At 40.7% G+C, this 12,414-nt stretch overlaps 1 protein-coding gene across 7 annotated transcripts in view; it reads right to left on the minus strand.

Moving 5' to 3' along the window:
• elavl2 (ELAV like neuron-specific RNA binding protein 2) overlaps nt 1-11,727 on the minus strand; it is a 37,751-nt gene extending 26,024 nt beyond the window's left edge. The window contains exon 1 of one of the 7 annotated variants that reach the window (XM_020043259.3): nt 11,608-11,727. The gene's annotated coding sequence lies outside the window, so the exon portion shown is untranslated. Of the gene's footprint in view, nt 1-6,552; nt 6,662-8,277; nt 8,620-11,607 lie in introns of those variants that run through there. The other 6 variants (XM_010888073.4, XM_010888072.4, XM_010888070.4 and 3 more) reach the window with 6 other exon arrangements.
• Nucleotides 11,728-12,414: the final 687 nt, after the last annotated feature.

Genomic DNA, 12,414 nt, shown 5'->3' on the forward strand with positions numbered 1-12,414 from the left:
AATTAATATGGTTGAGCAGGCACTTTGCTAAACATCTTCAGCAATATTTTTACCAGTTACAAAAGTAATGTACACAAGTGATGAATTTTTCAGTGTTCCAAGGAACCAAGGAAATGAGGAGAACGTAGATTAAAATGTTTTATAAAAATCTAAATCCAACCATTGCTCAACTTCATAGCTCCAAGTGACAGCATTAACACCTCTGGATTTCACTTATGCAATAAGTAATAAAAGCATCGAAATTAGAATGAAAAGAACCAAGACTTAAAATGGAACTCATGTTCTATTCATCCCATTTCCTATCAAAAAGCCAAAGGCACGTCTCAGAAGAGCCCCGAAACACTGCCAGTGCAGACACCACAGTCTGCACTGAATCACAGGCTATAATAAACATGGTAATAGAAATCACAGAAATAAAAAGAGAAGTGCTATCTGCCCTAACCCTTTCATTAATAAACTCCTTGATGTTTGATATTGTGGCCACATTAGCCAGTAAAGGTGGGAATTGCCTGATAATAAATTATATAATCCCGATACTTGGGTCACAATACGCTAACACAGCACTACCTTGTCTTGTGAAATACTCAGCAATGTGACCCAATGAAGTTTCTTATTCACGTCTCAATTTCTATATAGTTCTCATTAATAACCAAATACATAAGGACAAACATGGTAAAAATCTTATATGTTGAAAACCTTACTCGGATGCACGGTCGATGCAGTTCTTGAACTGCCAATAAAACAATCCATAAATAGTTGTTTTACAAGCTACATTTTCTCATAGAAAAAGAATTAAAATGTACAGCATGAAACAAAACAAATGCACATCCTGTGTAACGTGCCCAAACTAGTACAGCTATTAAACTAAACATTAGAAACAGTTAACATCAATGGCAGCTGTATTGTGCTCCAAATCAAATCTAGCATACTCATACTTGCCTTGAGTATATTTATGTCCAAAATCAAGTGAAACACCAAACATCCCTGTGACCACCCGGCAGACTGGCTGGCGAAAGACAAGCGCCAAAGCCAAAATCTACCCGCATTGAGCGTTGATAAAGAAAACTGATTACTGGTGTCGGTGTATCAGTACAACGTAAAGTGAAAATTAACTGCGATACTATATTGTATTGATTTCCCCCATTGTCACAACTTTACCAGAACAATAGGTTCTAGTAAGACACACACCAAAGAGTAACTTCACCATAATCTACATGCAAAACAAAGTGATTCAGCAAGCGTATTATGCATTAGCAGTCACAGATAATGCATTAAGGTGGTGTCCTCCAGCTTGCTCTAGTCAAACAGCCCAATTGTGCACAGCCTTCCATAGCCAGATCTTTTTGTTTTCAAGAATTATCACAAAATATCAAACACCAGAGTATGCCCAGTACTGGACTAAACAGACATTTCAGTGGAGATCCGGTACCAGAACGTTCCAATTACACAAAATTAAACATTTCCAAAAGAACATTCCTGGTCTGGACCATGTTGACGAAAACCAACTGTGAAGCGAACGCAAACACTCCCGCTGACTAGACATTTAGCCATGCTCTTCCAGAAAGGGGAGGGCTGAGCGGCATCACAAACGACCCAATTGATTTTATGACCGGCCGATAGCCTTTCATCAAAAGAGCCGGCGTGTGCAGATGTCTTGTGATTATTGCAACAACAAAAAAAAATGCAGGTTTCCGACTTTCAAGTCTATAAAAGGTAATTGGTTACAAATTCAAAGACAACACATAACTCAGCTTCAACAATACCCGGCGCACCCGTCACGGTTAATACAGAAAATCAATGCCGGTCCCAATCTGTCAAACAAAGCCCATGTGTGTTAGCAACTAGCCATGTAACGCATTGGTGTTAGTTCAAGCCAGCTGGGTTACAAACAGACCCCTTATGTCCTACTCCAAATTGTTAGGACAGCATGCTAGCCGGTAAACTGTCTAGACACGGAAATAAGAGGCCAAACTCAATACAGAACGAGTGGCCAATTCCTGTGGCAGATAAGGACATTTTGTCAAACATTACAATAACGTTTCATAGGGTTTCTTTAGCCGTTTACGGTCATTAAATCAAGCTAGGACGGCGAAAAACATGGGCAGGTGGTACAGCAACGCTGGCAGAACCGTTTATTTTCAGGTTCAATCTTTATTATAATTTGTTGCGTTATGACGGTCAGCTCATAGCAACATTTGAGTTGCTACACAAGCAGGGTTTGTTAGGAAGATTAACAGGGAAATGTTCAGCCAATTTTAAATGTGGTCTTATTTTCGATCCCTGTCAGAAGTTCGATTCCTGAAACGTTCATATACATTTTGAAAGCGAACACTGGAGAACAAAGTGAAGCACAGCGCCTGATCAGGGTAAATACAATGCATTATGAAAAAGCCTCAACATCTCAAAACTTCACTGTTTAAAAATGTTTCCACTGTGACATAAATACGTCCCTGCACAAGAACGTCAGCTAAACAACTGAAGAGTAAATCTATTCTTGAATGATGCTGTTTCTAACACACTATAAATACGGGGCATATTTGATTGAGCTTGTCATGTTTTACAACATTGAACAATACAGTTTCGCGTTTTCATAGGGCACCACAGTCAATGGACAATGATGAGTAAATGTCTTCTATTTCAGAGTAAAACGCTACAAAATGCTGACCAACCCCTTCAAGTTACATAAACGACAATGTCTCAGCTTGATTTGTGCCTAATTCTCAGATTCTGCTAGGCATGTTGTAACCATGTGCATTAGAATTCATCTTTCATCTGTTTTAATGGACCAGAAAGGGGATTGTGAAGATAATTCGGGAAGGCGCAAACTAATCCAGAGAGACACTGCCCCCCTCCAAAAAAAAAAAAAACAACGTGAAGACAGGTGGGCATTAACTCAAAGATCAACAAAATTGAAATGCTGAACCATTTATTACATCAAATTTTTTCTCGTAACAGAACCACTTCTATGCGGGCAAGGAATGGATTCCAGACCATCTAATAAGCCTGTTTATGTAAATAACTTCTAATTTGTTTCCAAACATCCAGGCCGGGTGTTTCTGTAAAAGCACTTTGTGACAACTGCTGTTGTAAAACAGGGCTTTATAAATAAATTTGATTGATTGATCCAAGACTGGGTGGCCAAAGGACGAACTGGGAAGAAAACACCAGCTCATTTTCATTAATGTTTACTCATTAGAAATACAGCAGCTACTAAGATTGAAAAAGGCAGCCTTTTCAAGAGCACGAAGGACATCCTATTACTTCAGCAATTACACCACAGCCTTTGCTAAGTTAAACGTCACCTAACGCACAGTCCTGAACATACACTGAAATAAAGCCTTGCAGTATGTGACCACTAACACAGGGGCCAGCAGAGAGAAGTGAGTCAGGCATTATTGGTCGATGGAGCATACAGCACCGACAGCAAGTTTCATTAGACAACACAAAGGCCATTAAAGTCTGACCAATGCCATCAGGCAAATACATTTAGCCACAACCTGAAGCGTAACTTACGATTGGGCCAACCGGAGTATCTCCTTACGACGATCTCACCCAACAAATTTAGCAAACCTGCCTGCCACAAAACCAATGCGACACTGATAAGAAAAAGGGGTGAGTTAAAAGGAAAATCCCCAGGATAATTCGATGGCTGTGAGCCAGGGGCAGGGTGAAAATTTCAAAGACTTGAGTAGGTGGCTCTAGGGTTACCTTTCAGGACTGATCAGCCGTTTAAGGCAAAACCATTTAACAAGAAATAAATAGTAAGCTAAAATGTCATCTCCCACCTGTGATGACCAATTCATTAGAAGGCAGAACAGTTCAGGCTTGGAAGGGGGTGTTCAGCCATTTAACCCCCCCGGATTTGGAATTAAACAACCCCAGAAGACAGGGCCAGTTGAATTCAGTTAATCACCGACCTGATCAGATACCTCATCTGGTCAGTCCGTTGACCAAAACACTGTGGGGCATACAGGCCGGTTAAAAACCCCTGCAGCCCGCCGCCGGGAAGAAGTCCAGAACTTGCCAGCTTGTTTGTCTTTCGGCTCTACCTAGGAAATCCATTTCCCAGCTGCCAGCCCGGATCTACATCAGCCTGATTTGACGGGAAACATTGAGAGGTCCATCAAATGCTAATGAGTAAAGGGAGAGCTGCCATTATGAGCGGCACAGACACGTGACAAGGTCAAAGGACACTGCGGCTCTGGCCCAGGGAAATAAACTGCCCCACACGGTATTTACCATCTACCCCAGAGCACTCAGACTAACCGGTCACTGCAGAGGGACAGAGCTGGGAGCAATGTTACATTCTTAGTCAGCAAACAGGAAAATAGCAGTTGGGATGCATTCAGGTGCTTCGGACTGAGCACATGCCTGAGTCGACCGTTAAAGTGCACAGCCACCGTTGCTTGGGAACAAATAATTAAAACCCCAAAACTATCAAGTAGATTTTATTTTTAACAACGGTTTAGTTCTATGTATTATGATATCCGGTTTAATGTTCTTAGTAAGCCAGAAGGTCCACGTGTGGCAAAAATGTTAGCTCAGGACAGACTGTCGAACCCCATCGAATGCTGTAAATTCCCATTTGTTCACAAACACAGCATTAGCCCCCCCCCATTCCTCTGACAGGGCTGCATAAATGGCCACGCAAAAAGCACAACGAAGCGGCCTTTAGAAGTTCACTCACTCTAGTGGGCTTTCAGTCTATCTGTGCTCTTAATTTAGAAAAGGGTAAATATCTAGGCTAGGTAATACAGCAGGACAGCTAGTCTTTGTCCTCTCCCTCAAGGCATCGGTGGAAGGAACGTGAATCGCCTAGGACTGTGCCCAAAAGCAGCATCTATGCCAGTCAATGCAGCAAAGACTTAAGAGCGTAATGTAAACAAGTGTGATCTTCAGTGTTGCCAGTGAAGTAAGAATCTATTCACCAACAACTAGCATGTTTTGAGTGTTGTCTATTACTTATGGACAAAAATCACATGTATCTAGTAGTCACAACTACACTAATGCAGTACATTCCAAAAAGGAAAAATAAAGGAATTTTAGATTTGAGCAAGCAATACCAAACCACACCCTCAACCCTCCAGCATCAATTCGCAATTTGGCCCCGTCACCCCCCCTAGACCACGGACGTTACATGAGTCAGCAACCGCCTAGTAAATTAAGTGGCCACGTTTCCAGTTGCTGGCTTGGCTATTTGTAATGTATTCATGACCTTCTGACTATACGATTACTCACCGCAGACTGCCTACTCACTGGAACATACACCTAAGACAAGGCATGGACAGACAGCGGTTAGTACTAGGGATTCCAACGGAGTAGAGCTGATTGTTCTATTACACACCAATACCTAAGTGAATGGTCATTAAATCGCGTACGCGTTGAATCTTCGCTTTCAGAAAACGCTGTGGAACGCAAAACAACGGCGTTAAAATGAGAAATGGACAAACTGCTCATTGTGACACCAGGTAGTCGTGGCATTTTCAACCAAATACACAGAATTAGCCTGGATTTTCGGCATGAAAACTGTGACACTGCAGATTTGAAAACGGCTTTAGAAAATAAACGCGATTGATCTTCTGATTGGACGCAATATTAATGGTTAAAGTACAGCCACACCCCACACACAAACATTAGCCTATTACAGAACGGGCTGCTTAATGCTACATGTATACTTTAATATAATACCTATTTTTTCAACCTTGAGCAGCCTGAAGCTGACAAATACGAATTAGCTGGAATGCAGCCAAATTGTTTTAGAGGAATGCAAGCCGCATCCAGATTGAAGAGCGCTGCAATTGCAATTTGTTGATCTTTGCCACCTGCGCTGGAAAGTTAATTACTTACTAACAAACGTCCTGACCTCGCCCTGCAATGGCAATTAATTAAATAATTTCAGCATAATGTGCCATGATGCTGGCTTTACTTACAAAAACTACATGTGTCGACGCATAAGAGCCATTGAGAAACGTGCAGGAAAATCCCAAATCCATAAACATCAGCAAACGCACGTACACCGGCATAGCATTAATTAGCACACGACTAATTAACCTTAAAACAACTTTTATGCTTTCTACCAAGCAATATGGCGTTCATGTTACCGGTAGCAGGCCAGAAACTACAATATTCAACCCAAATTGCTTAGTCAACTATGCTTAATGTCACAAACTACAGTCGTTAACTAACACACGCGAACCGGTTTTCAACATTTTATACCTTCGTTCACTTTAAATGTGTTCATTGTCAGTCGACTACGATGGGTAAATTTACGAATGTTCAATTTATTAACCTGGACTGAAGCATTACAAATTGTCCAAGAATAGTGAAAACATCGCGTTTTAGATATAGTTGGCTAGGTTACCCAAATACCAAATCTCACTACATATGTGCCTACAACTTGTTGGCGCGCGACTACTGTACTATACCACTTTGACCAAACCAAAATGAGGTGGCAAGCTAGCTAGCATTTAAAAACGTGTGCCATTTTCCTTCATATCCGTCAAGGTTTGGCTTATCCGTAAGACAGAGCAAAATATATTTCGGCTTTCTTACCTTTGGGTGATAAATGCAGCTCAAAAATTTATAGAATTGACGATGGTATAGGCACCATAGACACACTTCTTGTCCAAAGTTAGCGCGGTTGGAAATGAGGGCGGGGGGGGGGCAGTGGCGGGAACGTAACTACCCGAAGTAAACTGACAAGACAGGCAGCCAATAGCAGAGTAGTCCCTGTGGAAACCCACGAAATTGGAATATTCCATTAGTCAACTAGCGCAAATAGGAGTTTGGCGCATTTTTATTTTATCAGGTGTGCGGCCCATGAACCCCGTCCAGCTTCCATCTATGGTGAGGGAGTTTCTGGGCCGGGGCCGTAGTTTTGCAACGGGTGCAAGTTGACTACGTTCGATTTGGAACCCGGCTGCCAGGCTCCTGGGCGTGAGCCAGACTCCCGGTTCAAAGCACATGGGCGAAGTCCGCACAAAACTAAAGTGACGTACTATAAGCTAGTCAACCACGCACCGAAATAAGGATGATTGTGCTCACATCACAGGTTATTGCTTTTGGACAAACACGCATAAGGCCTACCTCCATTCCCAGTAGAAAAATATTTATATAATTCAAACATGGGTATGGAAAAGAGATGCGTTTCTAAACGACGCTCCATGCTGGCTTGTTGACAGCGTGAAGGAGCGGTGCAGATAAACGGTTCGATTTGACTAAGGCGCTTCCCACTGGGAAGGGGGCAAGGTCTCGGGATTGGGGTAGGCTACTTTGGTAAACAACGACTGGCAATGGTTGTATATCATCGTAGCCAGAGCTTTTAATGAAAGGCAGACCGGACTGTCACTGATTTACGGCCTAATTCGAAGACATCTGAAATGGATGCGTCTTCATAGTGCATATAGGCTATTGCGTGGCGCATAACCTACAGAAGGCTAGTCGCAGGTAGTCTGGGTTTATCAAATGTAAATCACACTTAAATTGAAACATGTTAGTAATACAACACTAGGCCTACACTGATTTCAAGGGTTAGTTTTTTACTAAGCCGATTCAGTGCTAAGACAGATGTGGGAGCTAGGTGTGTTCGTCAATTACTTCCCTTTTGAGGTAGGCTAAATGCACCAAGTTTAGACCGGATCGAAGCAGCCAAGATACACCATTAATTCGTATCCAGTTGATTCTCGTCCTCCCAAAAGTATAGCACTATTTTACAGACGTGCAAATTATGCTTATGATTGTGCCATAACCTATCCCAAATCACCACAGGAGGATAGGCACTGAGGTTGCGACCCTAATCACCATCAAAGCTGGTAATAAGCAAAATAACGACCCATGTTGTAACGGAGACCTGTTCACTTAGGCTATTCTTTCACGGTTCACTCAATTCGCTGAAATCACAGAAAACATGACATGCGAGCTGTAGCCCACCCAATGCACATTGAAATCACACTCGTGGCTTTCAACATGATGTACACATCGCGAAATCCCAGGATTCGCATTTACTAGACAAAATGTACGGCATGGCAAAGAATCCAGAAGCTTAGGGACGGACCTAGTCGAGACATTCATTTTTACACACCAAGTCAAAGCAATGATTTTCTTGAAAATATTTGTCTACAACAAAATGTAATCGTTTCCGGCTATTTGGTCCTCATGCGATGAGTGCAGGGATGCGATAACAAACAATAGCCTGAAATCATATTGTCATAGCCTACAGCATAGAAGTCTCAAAATATCGATTCCACAGAGTAATGAATAAATGTGTAAATTTCTTACCGTTTCTACAAATGAAAGTTACGGACGTCCTTAGCCAAACAATCTCTTAAAAAAATAGAGAATCAAGAAAACACTTGCAAATATAAAAAGATGAATTCCGCCTTAGTTCAAACTTAGAAACATAAAAATGATGACATAAACAAGATACAATTATTAAATTAAATATTTATTTAACCAAAATACAGAAATGATTCCCTTACAGCCAATGCATTAAATAAAATCTAAATAACTGAAGAAATAAAAGGAATCAAATAATTAAAAAAGCCGGCTTCTGCCTGTCTCGCTCTTTACAGGTTCACCACACAAATACGCGACATCACTAAGTGAAAACCAATGTAAGGAGGAGGTTGTCTTTAAAAGGAAGATAGTCCTGTCAGCAAATATATAGGGCCGTATCACAGCATTGCTATACCTCTCCGCTCTCGCTGTTTCATCCATTCAACCTACACACGATCACGCATGCACGCGGAAGTATACCCAGTTGCTCCATCCACCGTGATGCATCCGGTTGCCTGCATGTAATTGGCTATAATACGTCCTCATTGGACTTTCCATTCTACCGAAACCCAATTTCTTGACAGTAAAGCTGGCACGCGCTTGAATAACTGTTTCCGAGAACCCGTTAGGCTATATGTTGCGGTTTTTATATCTAAAGTATAACCCATTTAGACAATAAAATAGTCGACGATGCGATTAAGGGTAACGTTCGAAGGAGTGCGAACGTATTTGTATTTGAATGTGGGTAAACTTTTCGTTACTAACTGAGGTATCGAACCCGTAGACTTAGCTTTTTCACATCAATATAGTCAACAGACAACTCTCCAGTTGCTTAGGTGTACGAAGTTCCAACGAAACACGTGATGCACACAACACATGTTAAAATAACGCAAAGTAGTGTGTGGTATGAGAGGCGTTGCTGTCTTATTACCATGCAGCAGACTGCACGAAGAACAGAGAGTTCAGAACCATGGACAGCGAACCAGATTCCTCAAAGCCGGGCACGAGGTTTCCATATGCTTTGTAAGCTACTTGGTGCGTTTATATTTAAAATATACTACCGGATTCCTCCCAGCGATTTGGGAATGCTATATTCGACATTTCTAAATTAATATCGAAAGCAGTACAACTAATACATAATGGAAAACCGTAATTAGACCAACCTCCAAAGATGACAAGCTGTATGCATAAGCATTACCACAATAGCCATTTTTAAAGATCACACTTTACAAACTGTAAAGTAATGGATATTAAATAGGTAACATTGTGTATCTTCGAAAATGGTAGGCTACTGATAACATTAAGGAAGTTGAAATCCTAGGTCCAAGGCCAGATTTTTAGCCATCTGCGTTTACACAACAACGATTCAGATTTTACGCTTACACTAACAGGCTCGAAAATCACATCAGCTCTTTACATAAACACAGTAGGCTATGGCTGTCTTCTCGTTCTCTTCGGAAATAGGAACTTAGGTAGAAATAGGAAGTTGAAGTAGATGACTAGAGCTTAAAATGCTTTTGAAGTCGTTACCATTCTTCAAATAATACACTTTGTGCTAGCTTGTTAAAATAGTTAATTCCAAAGTTACTAAAGTTAGCCATTTTGCTTTTATAATTTTCAAACTAGCAACATTATTAACATTATTATTAAGTTTAATAAACGGATTGTTGTCAGTTTTTGGTTGATCAACTTATTTACAGTAACTGTTAATCTGACCAATCACGTTGGTCTTGTTTACAGACTATATGATTGGTTAAAGAAAAATATTACGAAAAATACAAATTTAGCTGCCAGTCTAAATCCAGCTTTGACAAGGAGGAAGTTCTATTAAATAATTTCACAACTTGATGCTGGATAGTTTCCCTAGAGCTGATTTCAGGTGATTTCAGTTTCTGACACATCTCCATTACACCCATATATTTTCTTTTCACTAGTGGTGGCAATAGTTAGCTACAGTTTGTGATGGATTTTAAATACATGACTCCAAGTGCACAATTCAGATAATGTCTAAGGGACATTGTACTTATATATATATAAAAGCAATCTGACATTGTCTGCCTTCAAAAGTAGTGACATTTAAAGATTAAACTCCTCATTCCAATTTCATTAGTTGTCATTAGACTACCCTAAAAGAGAGTAAATCACAAAAGCAAGTTCACTGTTATGAAGGCAACCCCCGCCAAACTTGTTATCCTGCCTGGCCAAATAGTATTTTTTATACTTTTTTCTAAACATTATGGAGTGTCAAGTTATTTTAAAGTCATTGGGATTTAATTTGAAATGTATGTATTTGAATGTTCGGTTCACACAAACTGCTGAATGGAAGTGACTCACTAAAATCACTGAACAAACTACCTCATCTAGGCATTGCTAGGCTGCACATGTAGATAGATTGGCATGGGATTCACCAACTGCAAAGGCAACTTAATGTTAATTAATTTATCATTTTAAAATGATTAACAGATCAACAATGGCTTTCAGTTCATATCAATTCTCATCTTGCATCATGTTTCTTAGGCTGTAAGGGTGTGGCTATGATCAGCCTGAATTAGCTAATTTGGCTAAACGGAGTTTGGGGAGAACAAGGAATGCATTTACTACTCTCTAGCACTAAAATCGTGTGTTGTGTATTTTCAGCAACAAAGCTTTCTTCAGAGTCCTTTTCAAACAAATAGCAAATTAAGGGGACAACACTGCCTACACGGAGCACATAAATTGAAAAATGAACACATGGATTATACACCAACAATGTTGTGTAACAGATTATGAAGACAGCAATGAACTAATTAAATCGGAGGATGGCATCTCGACAGTACAGCACCAGACTTTGTCCCGATGATGAACTGCATTAATGTCGATTCATTCCTGGTACCTTTGCCATGTCCTCCATACTGCCCAATGCACAGTGATAAAATAAGCTTAAACCAAACGGTTTTAGAAACATTTAAAACCTAAAATTCCCACCGAATTGGCAAAAATGTATGTATTTTAAAAATGCAATAGATTCATTCACTGTGTGCAGGTTAGCAATGTTTTCAACCGGCTATATTTTAGGAAGCATGTGTGGATCGGATTGGTCAAAGTAGAGGGGATGTACTGGGGTGTCGGAAAATAGCAGGGTGAAACTTCGGCAAACTGCTAACTTGGAGTGATTGGTTCTAAGGGTAAAAACAGAACTGTAGTCCAGCTGCTTCATCTGACACACTTAGGGGTACTTCAAAAAGTAGCATCACACTAGTAAGTATTAATATACTTACATGAGATATTGACAGGTTAAAAACTAATCAAAACAAAAAAAATCTCAGTGGAAAAGTGAGAAACTGAAAGACATACCGGAGTCCTGTAACTCCCGTCCAGTCAACTCATCTGTGATCAGGCCTCCGCAGCATTTGTGTGTCAAGCTGTTTCGGCAGACTCCCATGTTGAAGCCCACACAAAGGGCAAGACAGAAACAGAAACATTTCTTTTTCTACTCCTCATTGCTGGTTGCAAATTAACGTGAACTTCCCTGAAAAAACGGGGGAAGAAACAAACAAACGAGATTTTGCAGAATCCTAGAAGTAAAGGCAGATGTGGAAGACAGCACTCAACAACAATAAACAAACAGTGTCTTGGCTGCTTGGGAAGGCCTAAATAGAACCAAGCACTGGTAGTTAGCAAACAATAGCTCAATACTATTCAATTCCAATTCATGGAGGGTTGAGACACTTCTGGTTTTCCTCCTCTCTTTCTTATAAGGAACTTATTTAAACTTATGACGCCAGGTGGTTGCGATTAACTACTAGGTAAAAGAAAGAAAACATTCTGGCCCACCTGGACTGGACTTGAATATCCCTGCAAATAGCTGAAGATGCCCATTCAAAATGGCACCTGTCAGTGAAGCCGGCCATAGAGAAGGGTAGAGGCCTCTAGTGGTCAAAAATGCAGAGGTAAAAAATATGTGTTTGAGAGAATAAAAACAGCTGCAACAAATATTGCCCCTGCTAAGCCGACGCACCAAGGCCTATGCCTGAATTCATCCAGACAGAGCGCTCAGGGTGCCGGGTTCTTTACATCCAGACCACAAATCCAACCAGGAGGAACCATTACATCCACAACTGTCCCAGTGGCGATAATGGGGTCAGGTGGTTTGTCAAGGGA

This window comes from Esox lucius, chromosome 24, assembly GCF_011004845.1.
Source record: "Esox lucius isolate fEsoLuc1 chromosome 24, fEsoLuc1.pri, whole genome shotgun sequence".
In the NCBI taxonomy this organism is placed as follows: Eukaryota; Metazoa; Chordata; class Actinopteri; order Esociformes; family Esocidae; genus Esox; species Esox lucius.